We start from the raw sequence: 16,706 nt of genomic DNA, 5'->3' as shown, positions 1-16,706 counted from the left end.
TCAGAAGGATCTCCCTGGAGGTCGCATGCTACGGACACTGCCCTGACACCCAGATGAGATAGGTGCTTGCCTCTTGGAAGAGATATTGTCATAAAATGTTTTCTGAAAGAGAATGGGAGCTCAGCTAATGAATGCGCATAATTGGGAGGGGACAGGGTTTTTTCTTGTAGAATTCTGACAGCTGCCTCTGACTGCCATTACCAGCACATGCAGTAGCACGTGCCCCAGGGGTGGTGCTTTCTACTAAGTTTCAACTTTTATCTTTTGGAAGTATACTCATTTTATTTGTTTTTTAAAAAGGGGGCTGGGTAGAGGGAGAGTGAGATTTTTTGTCTGTAACTTTTGGGTTTCAGGAGGCAGTGGTAGCATGGGGATGGGATGAGGCCAGGAATGCTTCCATGTGGTCTACATTTGGGGTGAAACAGGTGTGGGAAAGACAGAGGAAAGATTCAAGAAAAATGAGCAGAAGTGGGGAAAATAAGAAAAACCAGGTATAAACATAAGTAACGACCTTAATCAACGGGTCTGGCCTAGACTTTAGTTGTGAAGCCAGGGCTGCCAATAATCAGACAAAACAGACTGTAAAGGGAGGGAGGCAGGGAAGGAGGCCAGTGGTATCCAATCCTCCACCCCAACCTCCACCCCTGAGGCCCCACCCACAAGGACAGACAGAGCCTGAGATCACAGAATCAGTGGAGGAGGAGGAGGAGGAGGAGAGCAAGGGCCATTTAGAAGTCTCACCTGAAAAACCATCCCCATCTAACCCACCAGACAAGTGGACATCAGCCTCTGCTTGTAGACCTCCCTGCCCTTGAGGCAGGCCATTCTACTTTGGGAAGGATCTGGTCCCAATACAGAGCCAAAGTCTGCCTTCCTGTCACTTCTACTTGGCATTCCTGCTTTTGGCCATGAGACCAAGCATAATCCCTGCTCCCTGCTCTTCCAATGCCTAAAGACACTGAAGACAGCTGTTCCATCCTGTCCCATACTGTGCCTCATCCCCAGATGCCACAGAAAAAAGCACTGGACCCAAGAGTCAGAAAACCCGGGTTTTAGTTAGAGGGCTTCTTCCTGTGAGACTCTGGGCAAATTACTTCCCTTTGAATCTGTCTTCATCTGTAAAATGGGTATAATTCAAGCCCACAGCATTTAATAAACACTTACTATGTGCTAAGGTCTGAGAATACAAAGAAAGGCAAAAAAACAACCACCACACCAATCCACAGAACTTGCACTGCCACTTATGATCTTACAGGGCTGCCTTAGGTTCAGGTGTCAGGGATAATTTCTAGAGGCTTAAAAGCATGTGATCTATATTCCTCCTCTCCCTCCATGATGCCTCAGCGTGGTTTGGAGATATCCCTGTGTCTCAAAGGTCATGCCACTGGTGGCCAACCTTGGACAAGTCCTTTTCAAGTGGAAAGATGTTGAGCGTGACCTGGTTGAGTAACTGTTCATCCTTCATGAGGACCTGCCCTTGTGATGATGTTCAGAGAGGATCACTACCATGGGATAAATATTTTGGCTACAGCAACTCTTGAAGACAGTCTTTCAGCAAAGCCTTTAAGAAAATCTCTCATGCCATCCTTGGGGAAAAGATGGAGAGATGAGATGCAGAGGAGAAAGTGCTTGGCCATCAGGAAGATGCAAGTTCAAATCTAGTCTCTGACATAATAGCTGTGTGACCCTGGGTAAGTGACTTAACCCTTCTAGAGCTCAGTTTCCTTATCTGTAAAATGGGAATAAGTAATAGCATCTGCCTCCCAAGGTTGTTATGGGGATCAAATGATAAAATGTGTAAAGCTGTTAGCATAGCCTGGCATAGAGTAGGCATTAGAAAAGCCCATTCATCCATCCTTCTGTCCATCCTTCTCTCTCTCTCTCTCTCCTCTCTCTCTTTCTCTCCTCTGTCTCTGTCTCTTCTGCTACTACAGTTAGGAGGACTTAAAACTGCTGAATGTGTCATCCATCCTGATCAGGGGAGACCCATCATGTCCATCTTGAGGGCACTGACACTGAGAACTTCCTCCTGTCCCACCAAACACAGGCATTGACTTCTGCCTTGATGACCTCAAACTTCATACCATGGAAGAAGGGAGGAAGCAACTTTAAGAACATATCAAATTCCTGGAGAAGACTTCAGTCTCAGAGGAATTTCTTTGTCTGTTACCTCCAGGTCCCCGAAGCTTCCAGGGTTGAAGAATGAAGACCCAGGGTAGCTGGAGCATGGTGGAAGTGGGGAGACCCTCTGTACTACCATTTAGTTTTGATGAGGTCACTTCTACACCACAAGATGTCTTTGGATCTTAAAAATGGAGGGGAAACATTTTTGGTCAAGCTTCAGCGGGGAGACTTTGGCCTTGGAGGGGCATAGATCCAAATGAAGAAAACTGACATTTTCATGCAGGTCAAACTTATAAAAAAACTTTTTAATAAAATGTTAGGATTTCCAGGATATCTAAAATTGCTAAGAACTAAGATCAGCAGGGCATTTAGGTGGTTCAGTGGATAGAGAGCTGTTTCTGAAGTCAGGAAAATTCATCTTCCTGAGTTCAAATCTAGTTTCAGATACTTACTAGTGTGATCCTGGGCAAGTCACTTCACCTTGTTTGCCTCAGTTTCCTCATCTGTAAAATGAGCTGGAGAAGGAAATGGCAAACCACTCCAGTATCTTTGCCAAGAAAACCTCAAATGGGATCACAGAAATGACTGAACAGCAAAACCCACTCGAGAGCATCAGACTCAGGGACCAAGTGGTCTCCAGCACATTCTGAAGCCTCTGTACTGTGTGTCATAAATCTAAACCCAGCACGTTTTAGTGTGCTTCTTTATTTAGGTGTGAATGGCCCATTAACTGTGACCTGATACCAAGATGTGAAAATATAGAGTAAATAAAAAAAAAACTGAGGAAAACCATAATCTTAAATGATTTGGTCAGATAAGCTACACAAGACACACTGTGGTATCTATGGAGACATCTTAAAGAACCTGGGCTCAAGTCCAACCTCTGGCAGGATTTGTGTAAACCTGGACAAATACTCAGCTGAATCTGCGCGGGCCTCAGTTTCCTTATCTGTAAAATGAGGGGGTTGGGCTCCCTGCCCTCTGAGGGCCTCTCTAAATATGTAATCCTATGATTCCTACACACGTGGTCAGATTCAAAGGGCAGACATTACTTTTTAATGAGTTATAGAAAATCTTTTTAATTGTGTTATTTATTAGCAAGATGCTTAGGTAAGAGAATTGTGTGGATGTTCCTTGAAATGTGAGATTCTTAATCTTTTGGCAGTCTGGTGAAACCTATGGGCCTCTTTTCCGAATATTACTCTTAAATGCATCAAACACCTAAGATTACCAAGGAAAGCAAGTATGGTGAAATACAGTTAACAAACTACTTTAAACCACAAGCCTATGGATTCTAGGTTAAGAATTCCCTTAAATGTTTCTGAATTTAAAAACAGGATTAAATCTTTTTTCTCTTTTGGAGGGATTGTAGAATAAGATTTCACTAGAGCAATAAAAATAATTTCCTCCCAAATGAGCAAGGGTTTTATTTCTTTAAGCAATCAAGACGTAGAACATGCCAAGAATCTCTGACCCTGGTTCTGGCTGTCCGATGGATGCACAAAGCTTGGCTTGGCCCCCAGGGAGCTCGGTCTGACTCGGCATCTCTCAAAGACCAGTAAAAGCAGTTCCTGGAATTCTCTGCTTTCCCACCTCCAGGCTTGGGCCCAAGAGGGGAGAGGGAGGGAAGGAGAGGGAGGGAGGGAGAGAGAGAGGGGGAGGAAGAGGCAGTCAGAGAGAGAGAAGCTGAATGAACAGTGGAAATGGGGGCCAGACAGGGAGGCTGGGCAGAGCAGGGCAGTAGCTGTCAAACACAAAGGCTAATTCAAAGCAACAGACAGGACAGGAGAAAACTGTGGCTTCTGGAATCTCGATAGATGGGATCTGACTGATGAGTATAAGAATAACAGCCAACATTTATATAAAATGCACTGAAAACCTGAAAATGGTATACATACACACACATATAAATGTCATTATTATTCATTTCGATGCTTACAAAATGCTTCTGTACATGAGCTCCTCTGATCTCAACAACAAACCCCATGAAATAGGACAAGTATTATACAATCAGTAAATCAGAAGCAGGATTCGAACCTGGGTCTCTCCAGACTCCCATCCCATTTTCTTCCTATCTCCCTGGGAGGGGGAGGAGAAGACAACATCTTCCCCAGGCACCCTCCTCCCTTTCTCTCCAAGGGCTATCTTGGCCACACTCCCAGCCTTCTCATGGCCAGGGGACATGGGAGATGAGAGATAGTTAAAACTCAATTTTCAGCCCCCACAAAACCCTAAAGTGAGGGGAAAAGAAACAGTTATAAGTCAACAACATGGGAATGCTGGCGATTCCTCCATGGTTGTGGGGGGAGAGCTTCTAGGTCAGCTTGACCCGTGGGCAGGGCATTCGATTTACATGGGTTTGAGCTTGGGGAGGTTACAACAGGCAGGTACTGAGCAAGAGTGTAGATGACACTGAGTTGGGATGCCTGAGGTGGGGCCTGGAGACATCCTGATGGCTCAGAACACTCGGATGAAATGTAGCAGGAACAAATGTGAAGTCTTCTGCTTGGGGGCAAGGTGGGGAAGGCATGTTTAGAAAGCAGTTGGTCTGAAAATGACCATTTCCAGTTTGGGGAGACTTTAAACTCAATGGGAGTGAGCAGCATGACGGAGAGACCAAAAATCCCAATGTGATCCCAAGGGGCCCCAATAAGAGAAGTGTAATGTCCAGCTAGGCGGCATCACAGTGCACAGAGGACTAGGCCTGTGGTCAGGAAGACCTGAGTTCCATTCAGGCCTTGGACACTTCCTAGCTGTGTGACCCTGGGCAAATCACTTCACCCTGTTTGCCACAGTTTCCTCATCTGTAAAATGAGCTGAAGAAGGAAAAAGCAAACACTCCAATATCTTTGCCAAGAAAACCCCAAATGGGGTCATGAAGAGTTGGACACGACTGACACAACTGAATAACAAATGAGAATAAGGATAAGAAATAAGAATAAGGAATAAGAAGGTGCCCATCTTGCCATGCTCAGTTAGCTGGAACCTCCCATTTAGACTACTTTGTTTGGTTCAGGGCATCTGTTTAGAAAGGACACTGAGAATCGACACAGAGTTCGAAGGAGAGTGACTGGAAGGGTGAATGCCCCCTGGTCTGTGCCGTGAGCACTGGTTATAGACCCCAGGACCACAATGGCTGTCTTCAACTACTTGGAAGAGCAGACACTTGAAGAAAAGGGCTTAACTCTGTTTCTGTTTGGCCCTAAAGAACAAGACCAGAAGAGGTCACCAGTTACAAGTTAGGCCTGATGCCTTCCTGTCAATTAGCGCCAGGATGGCTTCAGAAATAAAAGGGTGAGATGCTGGCCCCTCTGAAAGCAAGATTCCTTCTGCTCACATAGCAGAGGGTCTTCAGGTGGATTTTTCTTTTTCTCAGCAGACATAGAGAAAAGGAGCCATTTTATGCCATATGGCTATGGTGGTGTTTTTCAAATAGACATTTTATGTCATAAGTTCAAATTCTCAAGCTCAAATGGGTTGGAGAAGCTAGAGTAAGGGCTTTAAAAAGGGCTATTTTATGGATTCGGCAACGTGTGCTCTTTGCAAAAGGTAATCCATTTCATCATATGGTTTTTAAAATAACAAAACACACACACTTCTAAATCACACCCTCACCTCCCCCATTCCTGTGAGATTCTAAAAAAAATCTTTCTTTTTTTAGCTTAGACTTTAATGCAACAAGAGAATAATACTGTGCTTTTCCAAACTTACTTGACTATTTGCTATATTGCCAAGAATAGGCATTTAAACACTCTGAATACATGTCATAATCTGATTTAAGACCAGCAGATTACAGGAGCAGGCCAGAATGCTGGACTTGGAAACGGGATGGAGGGCAAAGTCTTGATTCTCCCACTTATTAGCTGTGTGACTTAAGGCATCTGAGACTTGATTGTGTCACCTGTATAATGGGGATACTAATAAGTATACTACCTCCCTCCTAGGGTCAGTTGAAAGAAAACATTTCCTAGACCTTTAAGTGCTATAAAGATTATGAACTGTTTACAGAAACAGAAATGTGTTATTTTCTGATATGAGAAAACCAAGCCATCAGCCCAGCAAAAATGATTTTCTTTGTTAAGTTTAGTTCATTCATTCTTCCCCACCACCACCAAGGAAGCACTTTCATCACACAAGGCCGTTTTTTATCAGCTAACCTTCTGCTTAAACAAGCAATAGTTGTTGACAAAAAAAACTTTTCAAAGAACCATTAGTTTGTTCATTCTTTACTAGAAGAAGAACAGTAGTGAAAACCAGATTATTTTGCTGCTCCAAAGGGCCCTCTTTCTCTTCTATTGCCTTTTCAAATTGGCGTTCTGAATAACGCAAGTGTCTGAAGTGGCTAAAAAGTGGAAAGAGGAGAAGGGAAAAGGACCTTTGGAGTTAACATACCTTTTCTTCTCTGCGGAATACAGAGCAGGGAGTGATGATCCTCCCTCAGGACTTGAGCACTATTATTTGTCAGCAATGTCCAGAGAAGGGGTGAAAGCCAGAGGAGGCCACGTGCCTGCTGGGCTGTCCAAACAGGCCTTGGGGAAAGCCTTCAACACAAACAACTCGGCTTTCTTCTCTCCTGGCTCCAAAACCTCTCAGACAATCTTCTCCTGCCTGACGGATTTCCAGATGGGGTTTAAGATCCAAATTGCAGTTATATCAGATTTAAAGAGATCTTTGGGCCTGGAAAGGACTCACCAGCCGCTGAGGTTCTGCCGATTCTCAGGTATGCCACCGGATTCCTCGTCTGTAAAATGAGTGGGCTGGAAGCCACACATCTGAATCTATGATCCTCTGACCTCCCCCAAATGACACCATCTGAAACAGCTCAGGCTCATGGTTCATTGGAATACTGTTGTTGCTGAGACAGAAAAAGTACTATTTGGACTCGCTGAAAGCGTGTTCTTGACCAGGGATGCAGAAGATACATCGATTTATTTTCCATACGCTTTCCCGAGACTCCAACTCGGGGTACCATTCTATAATTACTATGATCACACAATAAGGAAGTGTTTCTTAATTTTCAGTGTCTTATGGGAAAGCTCCTTGGGAGGGAAAGAGAGTATTTTTTTACATTAAGATGAGTAAAACTGAACCTTTATCCTATTTCTTCCGACAGTATAATGTGGCTTAAATTATACAGTACCCTTTTGGCTTTTTAATCAGATTAATTTCGAGGAATTTCTTTTTCCCATTGAAGTAGCATCTGTTCCTTGTCTCCTCCTCGCCATCCCCAAGTCCTGTAGTCCTACCTGACTGTGTTCTGAGAACTCTGACCCTGCTACCAACGCAGGAAAGGTGCAACTGCTTTTGTCAACACAGAACACCACCTATCCCATATTCACACACACACACACACACACACACACACACACACACATATCCACCTTCCCTTTCAATCTATGGATTGTGAAATGGAGGCGAGCAAGAATACTTGGCTTGGCACATGGCCTAAAAGTTCTAAATTTACGAATCTATTTTTATTTCCTTCTCAGATTGGATTAGTTACCAAGCAACGGCCACATTTATCTCTATTTGCTAATACTTACACTTTAATAGACACAGCCAATCTACCTGACCAGAGCCTAGCAGGAAGGGAAGGAGATACGGAGCTAAGGTCCCTCTCCTGCTAGGCAGCTGTTCTTTCTGGCCAGCCAGCTGCCTCCACTTACTTCATCATAACTGCAAGTAAGGGTTCTTCATTTTTTTTTTTTAATTTTTACACTCAGGTGAGAAAAAATCACAGAATCCAGAGAGAACTCAAAGGTCACCAGCTAATCCATTCCTCCCTGACTCAAATACACAGAATCAAGAATGAGATCTTGGAGGGATGGTCTTCGGGCATCCCCTAATCCAATCCCCTCATTTGAGAGGTGAGGGAATCGAAGCCGAGAGAGGGGAGCCAAGTTGCCCAGTCAGGAGTCGAACCCAGATCTCTAACTCCAAATCTGGTCCGTTTTCCTTTCCCTGAAACCCAGGTGCTGGCCATCATCTCAAGCAAGAGGTCACTCCATCTCCATCTGGAACAGGAGCGAGGGATGAAAGAGGTGATAAAATTTTGAATTCTTTACCAAAAGAAGATTTTGCTGGCTTGGATTCCCACAATCCCCCCCTCCCCATTCATATCATTTCGAGGAACTAGATGCTTCCATCTATGACTTCATGAGTATCTTGTCACAAACACCACATTTCTATTGCTTCCTGACCTAGAAAAAAGCAACACTGGTGTATGTTAAACGATGAACCTTAAGGACGTCCTATGAAAATATTTGTTTTCCTCAAGACAGGAAGGGCTAAATTAGATCTGAAACTACGCATCAGGGTTAATCTTTCTGTGATAAATGCAGAGGGGGAGAAAAAAAAAACTTCACATGAAACATACAGAAAAAATGTGGAAATTTCAAACTCAGTTAAACACACACACACACGAAACGACCAGACTTCATGGCTGAATATTTTAAATAAAATGCGTCTGAAGAGAGCACTCGAGCCTATAAAGAGCTTCCCTCTGCCCATATCTCGGTGTCTGTTTGGAAATCTTAGGAGATATTTTCAGAGGGCTGTACCCCAAAATGATTTCCCTCTGCAGGAGGGTGTGCAAACACCTGGCACAAATGGGAAATATACAGAAAATATCCATCTAGGTGATAGCATTTCTCTTGGGGGGGGATGTTCTTTCACTTGCATATACCAACTATGACAGTGGGCAAGCCTCAGTCTCCTCCCTCTCTAAAATGGTGATAACAACTGCAGTAACTCCATCTTAAAGTTGCTGTGAAACTCAATTAAGATAAGGGGTGTAAAGTGCTTTGCAAACTTCAAATTTTGTAACTGTTAATGATGAGGAGTGTTGTGTGTCTAAGTAAGATACAGACTATGTATTGTCTGTATACGTCTATGTGAAATACAGACCAAAATGGTTGCTATTTTTCAGAATGGTACAGGAGCTGCTATCCTGTAGCTTTTTAAGACCAAGTGCTACTAGTAGAGATGGACTGTCCCCCATTTTACAGATGAAGAAAGCTGAGGCAGAGAGGCTAATGATCAACACGATGTCAGGGCCCAAGCGAGGTGAGAGCTGTAGGTCTGATTCCCATCCTGGCCCTCTTCAGGCCATATCACTCTGGCTAAAATTTTCTAAAATGCAGATAAAACTGTGGTTTTTATTGCTTTGTCACAAATCAGTGGCTACTTCTGAGAACGATGATCATGCAGGTGACCACGTCCATCCATCTGCAACATTGCCTCAAATATGCCATCAATATTACAGCCTCTTTCTGATTGTTTCTTTGGTGACAGCGATCCTTGGGAGATCTCAGTTTCATTTAGAATAAGTGTATTTGCCCGGGTTCTGCACTTCTAAAACAAAGAAGGCTTTCTCTCTAGGGATAGACTCTTATAAATCATCATTGTTAGTTTTATACAAAACCAAAATGCCCTCCTGGGTCTAAGGTGCCTGGCGAAACATAAGCCAAGACCCAGAGCAGAAGGTCAAATCTGCTATCACCAAACAGCCTCTGATAGATGCAGAAAGGTAGCCAGAAATGGCTTACTGCAGCATCTCCTCTGCTGTTACAGCTCCTGCATGAGGCAGAAGGACTGCGTCTAAGCCCTGAAGAATGTAATATCCTTAAAAAACCAATAGGAAGGGTATGATAAACAGCAAATGAACATCCCCATGAAGTGAGAAAAAAACCAGGCTCTGACATTTTTCTGACTGGGAAACCCTTGGATGGAGTGTGCGATGTTCCTGTCATCTCAGATACAGTGTTTCAGGGACACTCTCCCCCTGCCATCTCCAGCACGTCCCAAAGGCCACACTGCATTCTAAGTCACCAGACAGATGTGCCACCATGGTGTATGGGTGGGGGTGGTACTTGGGCAGGGAAATGATCATGGCAGTGAGTCCCCATGGCTACAGGAACATCCATAGCACAGCAGGTGTTCACAGAATGAACTGGCATTCAGTGTATCGAACCCTTGGGGGAGCAGGAGGACTCTCTTCTCTACCTTGGGTTTATAAATCAAAAGGTCCTACGAGAGAGCAGAAGGGCAAAGCTGCCCATACAAATCCTTTGCTCTCCCTCATCCCAGGAAGGGAAGCTTAGAAATGGGAAGAAATTGCTTGTGGGTGCATGTGTGTGTGTACATGCATGTATGTGTGTGTTTTAGAGGGGAATCCTAATTCCGTTTTTATTTTTAAAAAATGTAATTTAGGTTTATCAGATTCTGAGCCAGAAGGGAACTTTGGTTATGGACAGTTAGACATTTTCTGCAGTGGGCAGAGCTTAAGGGAACATTCCATTCCTGGTCAGCTGTGGGCTTTTGGGAACTTTTCTCTCACCCGTCTGGGCTCTGTTGTTTCATTCACAACAAGGAAGGGGTTAGACTAGACAAATTCTAAGATTCCTTCTGTCCCTGAATCGATGGCCTCAGACCAGTGTCTACCTGTCAGCTCTATGGTGAGAATCTGAGCCCAGGTCTTTTGGATTCAAATCCAGCATACTTTCCATCATACCACACTGGATCTATGCATTTGAAACAATGTGTTAAATAGTAATAATGACAATAATTATTATGAAAGTACATTTATAGAGTATTTTAAGGCTTGCAAAGAGCTTTACATGGATTCTCTCGCTGATAATATATGTGAAGGAGAGCTTAAAAATGCCCTTTCATTAGCTATCAAATCTGAATTTGGAGGAAAAAACCATGATCCCAATTGGTCAAGAATTATTCTAATTTGGATCTAGTAACCCCCTCCCCCTAATAGACATCCTTCCCCTCTACTCCAGCTATTTCTGACTAAGTATTTGCTAGGAAATCTTTTATTTGATAACAGCTTTTTAAAATAACGTTTTAAGGTTTGCAAAGCTCTTTCCAAATGCTGTCTCATTTACTCCCCACAACAGCCCTGGAAGGTGTTGTTGTTTAGTTATTTTCAGTTGCAGTTGAATCTTTGTGACCCCATTTGGGGTTTTCTTGGCAAAGATACTGGAGTAGCTTGCCACTTCTTTCTCCAGCTCATCTTACAGACGAGGGAACTGAGGCAGACAGGGTTAAGTGACTTGCCCAGGGTCATATAGCTAGTAAGTGTCTGAGGCAGAATCTGATCTCAAATCTTCCTTACTCCTGGTCCAGAGTGCTGTCCATGGTGCTATCCAGCTGCCTCTAAGAGGCATTTTAGTCCTTCACATCTCTTCAAAATGGGGTTAGGCTATATTCGGGGTATGGGGAAATGGAGATTTCTGAAAACTAAACAATCTCTTTTCCTAGCTAATATCACAAAGCCAAGGTTTCAGAGCACAGGCACAGCCAGATCAACGATGGATAACCACCAGCGGGGAAGGAGGGAGGACTCAAAGGGATGGAAGGTTGGGGAGGAGGACAGCAGTAGCCCCCAGGAAAGAAGGCAAGGAAGCTGCTGCCCCTGAAATATTTTGGGGCAGTCACATGAGATCAACATAACATGACTTAATTACTCAAGTAGAGGGATAAATGAAGCTTTTGATTAGGACCTACAAATAAAAAAGGAGGTGGCATTAGGAAGGCTTTATTTAATCTCTCTGTGTGTCTCTTCCCCTTCGCTGGCAGTCCTTAACTAACAGACAATTAGGGAAATGCTTCCAGTAACCGTAACTGTCCAGGCTGGTGCCAAATCCAGGATATTTATGGCGCCCAGGAGGCTGCCCTCCCTCCCTCTTCTGATTGGCTCAGGATCAACACTAACCTCGAAAACACACTTCACATTTCCAGTGTGGATTCTCTGTATTTTGTGACAGCTGATTTTTTTTTTTTTGCCTCTTCCAATTAAGCATTATTGCTATAAGATTCCCCCAAATGCATTATTCATTGAGTATTAATCCCCTTAAAATTGGTCTTGGTGGGTGAAACTTTGCTTTAAAAAAAATCTTCATGTGTTTAATAATAATAATAAAAATAAAAAACCAAACTGATTTTGAGTTTTCCTGATAGGAAAGCAGAGACCTAAAGAGAGAGTGGCCAGGGCCCTCTGGCCACCCAGAGGCTGGCCAGCCTCCATTCCACTCAGTAATAAAAAAAACCCAAAACCCAGAAACCTATTCTTGGCTGAGTTAAATGAAGGCACCCTCTTTAAAAATGGAAGAGTTAATCCTCAGGAAATAAGATGTTAAATCTTCTGAGGGAGAATTAAATATTTTAGAAGAGTAAAAATGGAAATTGCTATTTTAAAAATTTTTAAAAAGTAAAGAAGTACAGTAAAAAATAGACTAGCTTCTACTTTATGTGGTGAACCTCCCAACCCGCTTTGGTAGGGATGTAACGCAATTCATTTCAACACGTCTTTATTAGTCCATAAAGACAGGGCAGGGCCTAGGGCTAAGACAAAAATGATACCAATCCTGCGCTGCAGGAGGTTCTGATCTAGCAGAGGGGTCTTAAACCTTTTCTGGGTCACGGACCCCCTGCCTCTCACCTTCGGCGGGCAGGGGAAGCCTAATACTACAGGGGGTTTGTTGCCCACACTGGATTTCAGTTAGAGACTGCCCTCCTTGTTGTACTCTGTGACTTATCAATGCCTTTCTTATACTACAGTGCCCAGAACAAAACACAGTGCTCTAATAAGGTCTGATGAGGTCAGAGTATGGTGGGGCTGTCATCCCTCCCCCGATTATTAGAAACTGTTTCCTTTTTCACTCAACCCAAGATGGCTGTAGTTGGCTATTATATCACACAGGTGACTCCTTGAAACTTGTAGCACACGGTGACCCCTGGAACTTTTTCAGAACTGCTATCTAGGCACTGCTTCTTAAAGTTTTTCCACTTGTGACCCTTTCAGAGCTTGGTTGAGAACTTCAGTTTAAGGAATACTGAATGTTACTCGCATCTTGTACTTGTAAATTTGATTATTTGTACCCAAGTGTACAAGACTTTACATTTATCCCAAAGGAATTTTTATCTTGCTAGTTCCAGACCAATGCTCTGGTCTGCTAAGATCTCTTTAGGTCTTGGATCCACCAACCAGCATCCTAGCTATCCCTCAAAGTACTGCTTGACCCAAAGATTTGATGACAATGTCATCTGAGCCTTTATCCAAGTCATGAAGAAAAACATCAATGAGCCCACTTGAATAAGAATCATAGTGGGGGTAGGAAGCAGGGGGGGCAGGGAGAGAGGGGGAAGAAGGGAAGGAGGGAGGGAGGGAGGGAGGGAAGGAGGGAGGGAGGGAGAGAGAGAGAATGAGAATGCCGCAGGATGATAATAGAGACTGTATATGCTAACTCCTTCACTTCAGAAATGGGGAAATTGAGGGAAGTCAAATGACTCACCAGGTAATAAGATAAGCATTAGTCAGGCAGTATGTGGCAAAGCCAGGTCTCCTGACTCATCCCACACCACTGTATGCTACACACTGCCAGCCTGGCAATCCACAAAGCAAACATTGACGTCCTCCTGGACAGGTTTCCTCATCTGTAAAATGAGAGAGCTAGGCTAAGTGCCCTCTAAGGTATCTTCTATCTTTGGATCTAGATTCTATGCCTACTAAAGCCACCCACTTTGAGAGAATGGTAGAGATTGTTCTGATAATCCTTTAAGCAATCTTAATAAAACAGAAATTCCCATTTTTATAGCACATTCAGGTTTACAAAGCACTTAGAAACAACTCTGGAAGCTAGGCACTGTAAATAATATTATCCCGATCTTGTCAAAGGAGAAACTGAGGGTCAGGAAGGCTGTGACTTTTACAGGGCTGCTCCAAAAGCTACAGAAATGTTAGATCAAAGACACAGGCTCACAGGCTTGGAGACGGAACAGAACACAGAGATCACCCTATCTAGCTCTGTCATTTTATAGATGGGAAAAATGAGGGTCGGGAAAAATGAGGGTCAGGAGAGCTAAGTCATCTCCTTGGGGTCATACAAGCCAGGAAGGATCAGCACCAGGATTCAGGACTATGGACTGAAAGCTACAAAGGACCTTGGACCATCTGGCCATCAGATGAAGACATAACTTACCCACAGTCGCTTAGCAGCAAGGGTCAGGGCCAGGATTCAAACCCAGGTTACCAGACATCAACTCCGGCACTGTTTCGACTGTCCTGCCTCAGGCCAAAGGAAAGAAATGGCTTTAGGGTGAGAAAAAGGGCTGAATGTTGCCTCCTCAAATGGACACGCTCCCTTAAAGGCCTTTCAAGATGCACGTGCAGGTAAACTGAAGGATTCCAACACCTGAATGTGAAGGCTACAAAAAGAACATCTTCTTTGTAGATGAGGGAACCTGGGCAGGTAACTGTATAAATGCTGCAATCGTGTTTACTTTCATGCACTTTCACAAGCCAATTTCCGGCCCCGTCCTTCAGTACCTTTTCCTTGGAGCACTCTTGGCTGGAGGCGGCAGGACTGGCTTCTAGAAGAAATGGGCTTTTGTTCAAAAGAGGCCAGTAATGAGGTTATTGCCGCTGCTTTTGCGCAGCCACCACTCACTCAACAGGCGTCAGTGAGGGAGCACCTACTAGGTGCCAGGGGCTGCGCTGAGCCCCTGGGGACACAATTTAAATATCGAATGGTGTCTTCCTATAGGTTTTTACACACCCGCAGAGACCCAGGCTCCTGAAGGGCATAGCATGCTGGCAATGAATGTTCTGCCAATGCAGACTGACCGGAGCAGGACGTGACCTCTCACCTTAATGCTGGGTGCACCCCTCCTGGGGGCGATTCTTCCCCTTCTTTGTTTCATGGACCCTTTGAGCAGTCTGGTGAAGCCTACGCCCCACCCCCCATCTCAGACTCATTTTTGTACGTGCATAAAATAAAATACAGGCGAGTACAAAGGAGAACAATTATACTGAAATACAGTTATCAAGGGCTGCTAAGTGGAGCAGTGAGTGGAGTGCTGGGCCTGGAGCCAGGAAGACCTGAGTTCAAATCTGGCCTTAGACACTTACTAGCTGTGTGACTTCATCTCTTTGCCTCAGTTTCCTCATCTGTAAAATGAGCTAGAGAAGGAAATGGCAAACCACTCTAGTACCTCTGCCAAGAAAACCCCAAATGGGTCATGGAGAGTTGAACACGAGCGAAAATGACTTTACAACAACAACAAAACAGTTATCAAAATTAAAAAGAAACACACTAACAGACCCCAGGTTAAGAATCCCATATGCTCTGCAAGATTTTCATCTCCCACTCAGACAACCAATTTTCATGGCTCCTCTCAACTTGGCTTCCTTGAAACTGGTCCCAAAACAAGAGTAGGGCTACCTACTGCTCCAAATGGTCCAGAGCCTCAGGGAGGCACCTTTTCAGCTGGACTCCCAGCCAGAGGCACTCCACCACCCTTGAGGGTCAGTCCTCCTGGAGAGGTCAGGACAGTCCTGGTTTGGCCTGTGCCTAGGGGTGGTATGAGGGCATGTGTGAGGGCTGGAAGGAGATTTCTGTCTTTCAGCTCTGAGACTAGGTACAAGCCTGCACCTGCCTCTCTACACCTTCTGCCCGCTGCTCCTGGTTGGGCCTGGATGGACCCATCCTGGAGTACTGCCTTCTCCAGGATGTCATACCAGACTTTTAGCTTCTTTGCTGCTTTTCCCAGACCAGAGAATGACCAGCTGTGTGACCCTGGGGCAAATCACTTAAATTCTTCTCAGTTTCCTCATCTATAAGATGAGGATGAGGATATCACCAATCTCAGATGAAGGCTAGCAAATGCCAGAGACACTATAGACAAAACACTTTAAAAACAGGGAATATTGTTTTTTTTTCCTCATTCTTCTCAACCTGTGCTCCGTAGGGTTCAGACAGAAACGACTAGTTCCTCTCCAGCTGGCCACAGGGTCATCGTTCTCCTCAGTTCCAGTAAATGGACCATGGCCCAGGTGGAGGAGAATGAGAATTCTTCTTGGGCTGGGATTGGTGCTGTTATGGGAGCAAGTGGGATTCTCTGAGCTCCTCTGTGAACATCTGCTGAGCATTTTCTCAAACTATGTTAATTATTCACAGAATTTCTGAGCTAGAAGGGACTTCAGCAACCATCTTTCTCAGATTCATCCCTCCTCATCTCTGCCTTCTACAATCCCTGGCTTAGCAGCCTCTGTGAGAGGCCCCCACTGGTCCCCTCCAGCTGCTGGGCCCTTCTCCTCCAAGACCACCTTTCATCTACTCCTCACAAATCTTTTATGTTCGTAAGTAGTTACACGCTGTCTCCTCCATTAGAATGGAACATACTCTTAATAAATGGGAATGATTAAGAGCATTAACACACTCTTCCCCTAGACCCAACAAATACACATCAGGACAGGAGGCTGGCTGCTGAACAGAGAGGTCACTCCATCTGCTTGGAGGGTGCCTGCTGCAATCTGAGTGGTTATCAAGGGTAGGGAAGCCTGTGGGTCTCTCCAGCTCCCTGGGGCCTCCTAATGCCTTCTTCTCAACATGTAAAAGAGGTAGAAGTACCAGTATCATGGTACCCATATAAGACATGAGCAAATGGAGTCTCAGAGGGTCAAAACAGCCAGTTCTGGGTGTCAGACCCTGGTCTTGAACCCAGATCCCCTGACCCCAAGTCTCCCCTCTTTCCCCATCAAGTATTAGAAGAAGGCTTAAGATGCATGGAGA

General features: G+C 44.5%; 1 protein-coding gene and 1 long non-coding RNA gene across 2 annotated transcripts in view; both read right to left on the bottom strand.

Moving 5' to 3' along the window:
* The window catches only part of LOC140531790 (uncharacterized), a 124,779-nt gene that overhangs the window by 8,924 nt on the left and 99,149 nt on the right, over positions 1 to 16,706 (bottom strand). The window lies entirely within an intron of this gene.
* LOC140532533 (uncharacterized) lies at positions 5,773 to 16,627 on the bottom strand. Its single transcript, XR_011976562.1, has 2 exons — positions 14,115 to 16,627; positions 5,773 to 8,138 (listed from the first exon to the last, which is right to left on the bottom strand). It is a non-coding gene; the product is annotated as an uncharacterized lncRNA (long non-coding RNA).

Source organism: Notamacropus eugenii, chromosome 3, assembly GCF_028372415.1.
Source record: "Notamacropus eugenii isolate mMacEug1 chromosome 3, mMacEug1.pri_v2, whole genome shotgun sequence".
Lineage (NCBI taxonomy): Eukaryota > Metazoa > Chordata > Mammalia > Diprotodontia > Macropodidae > Notamacropus > Notamacropus eugenii.
Note: the sequence above shows the minus strand (reverse complement) of the source record. Positions and strands in the feature narration are given on the sequence as shown.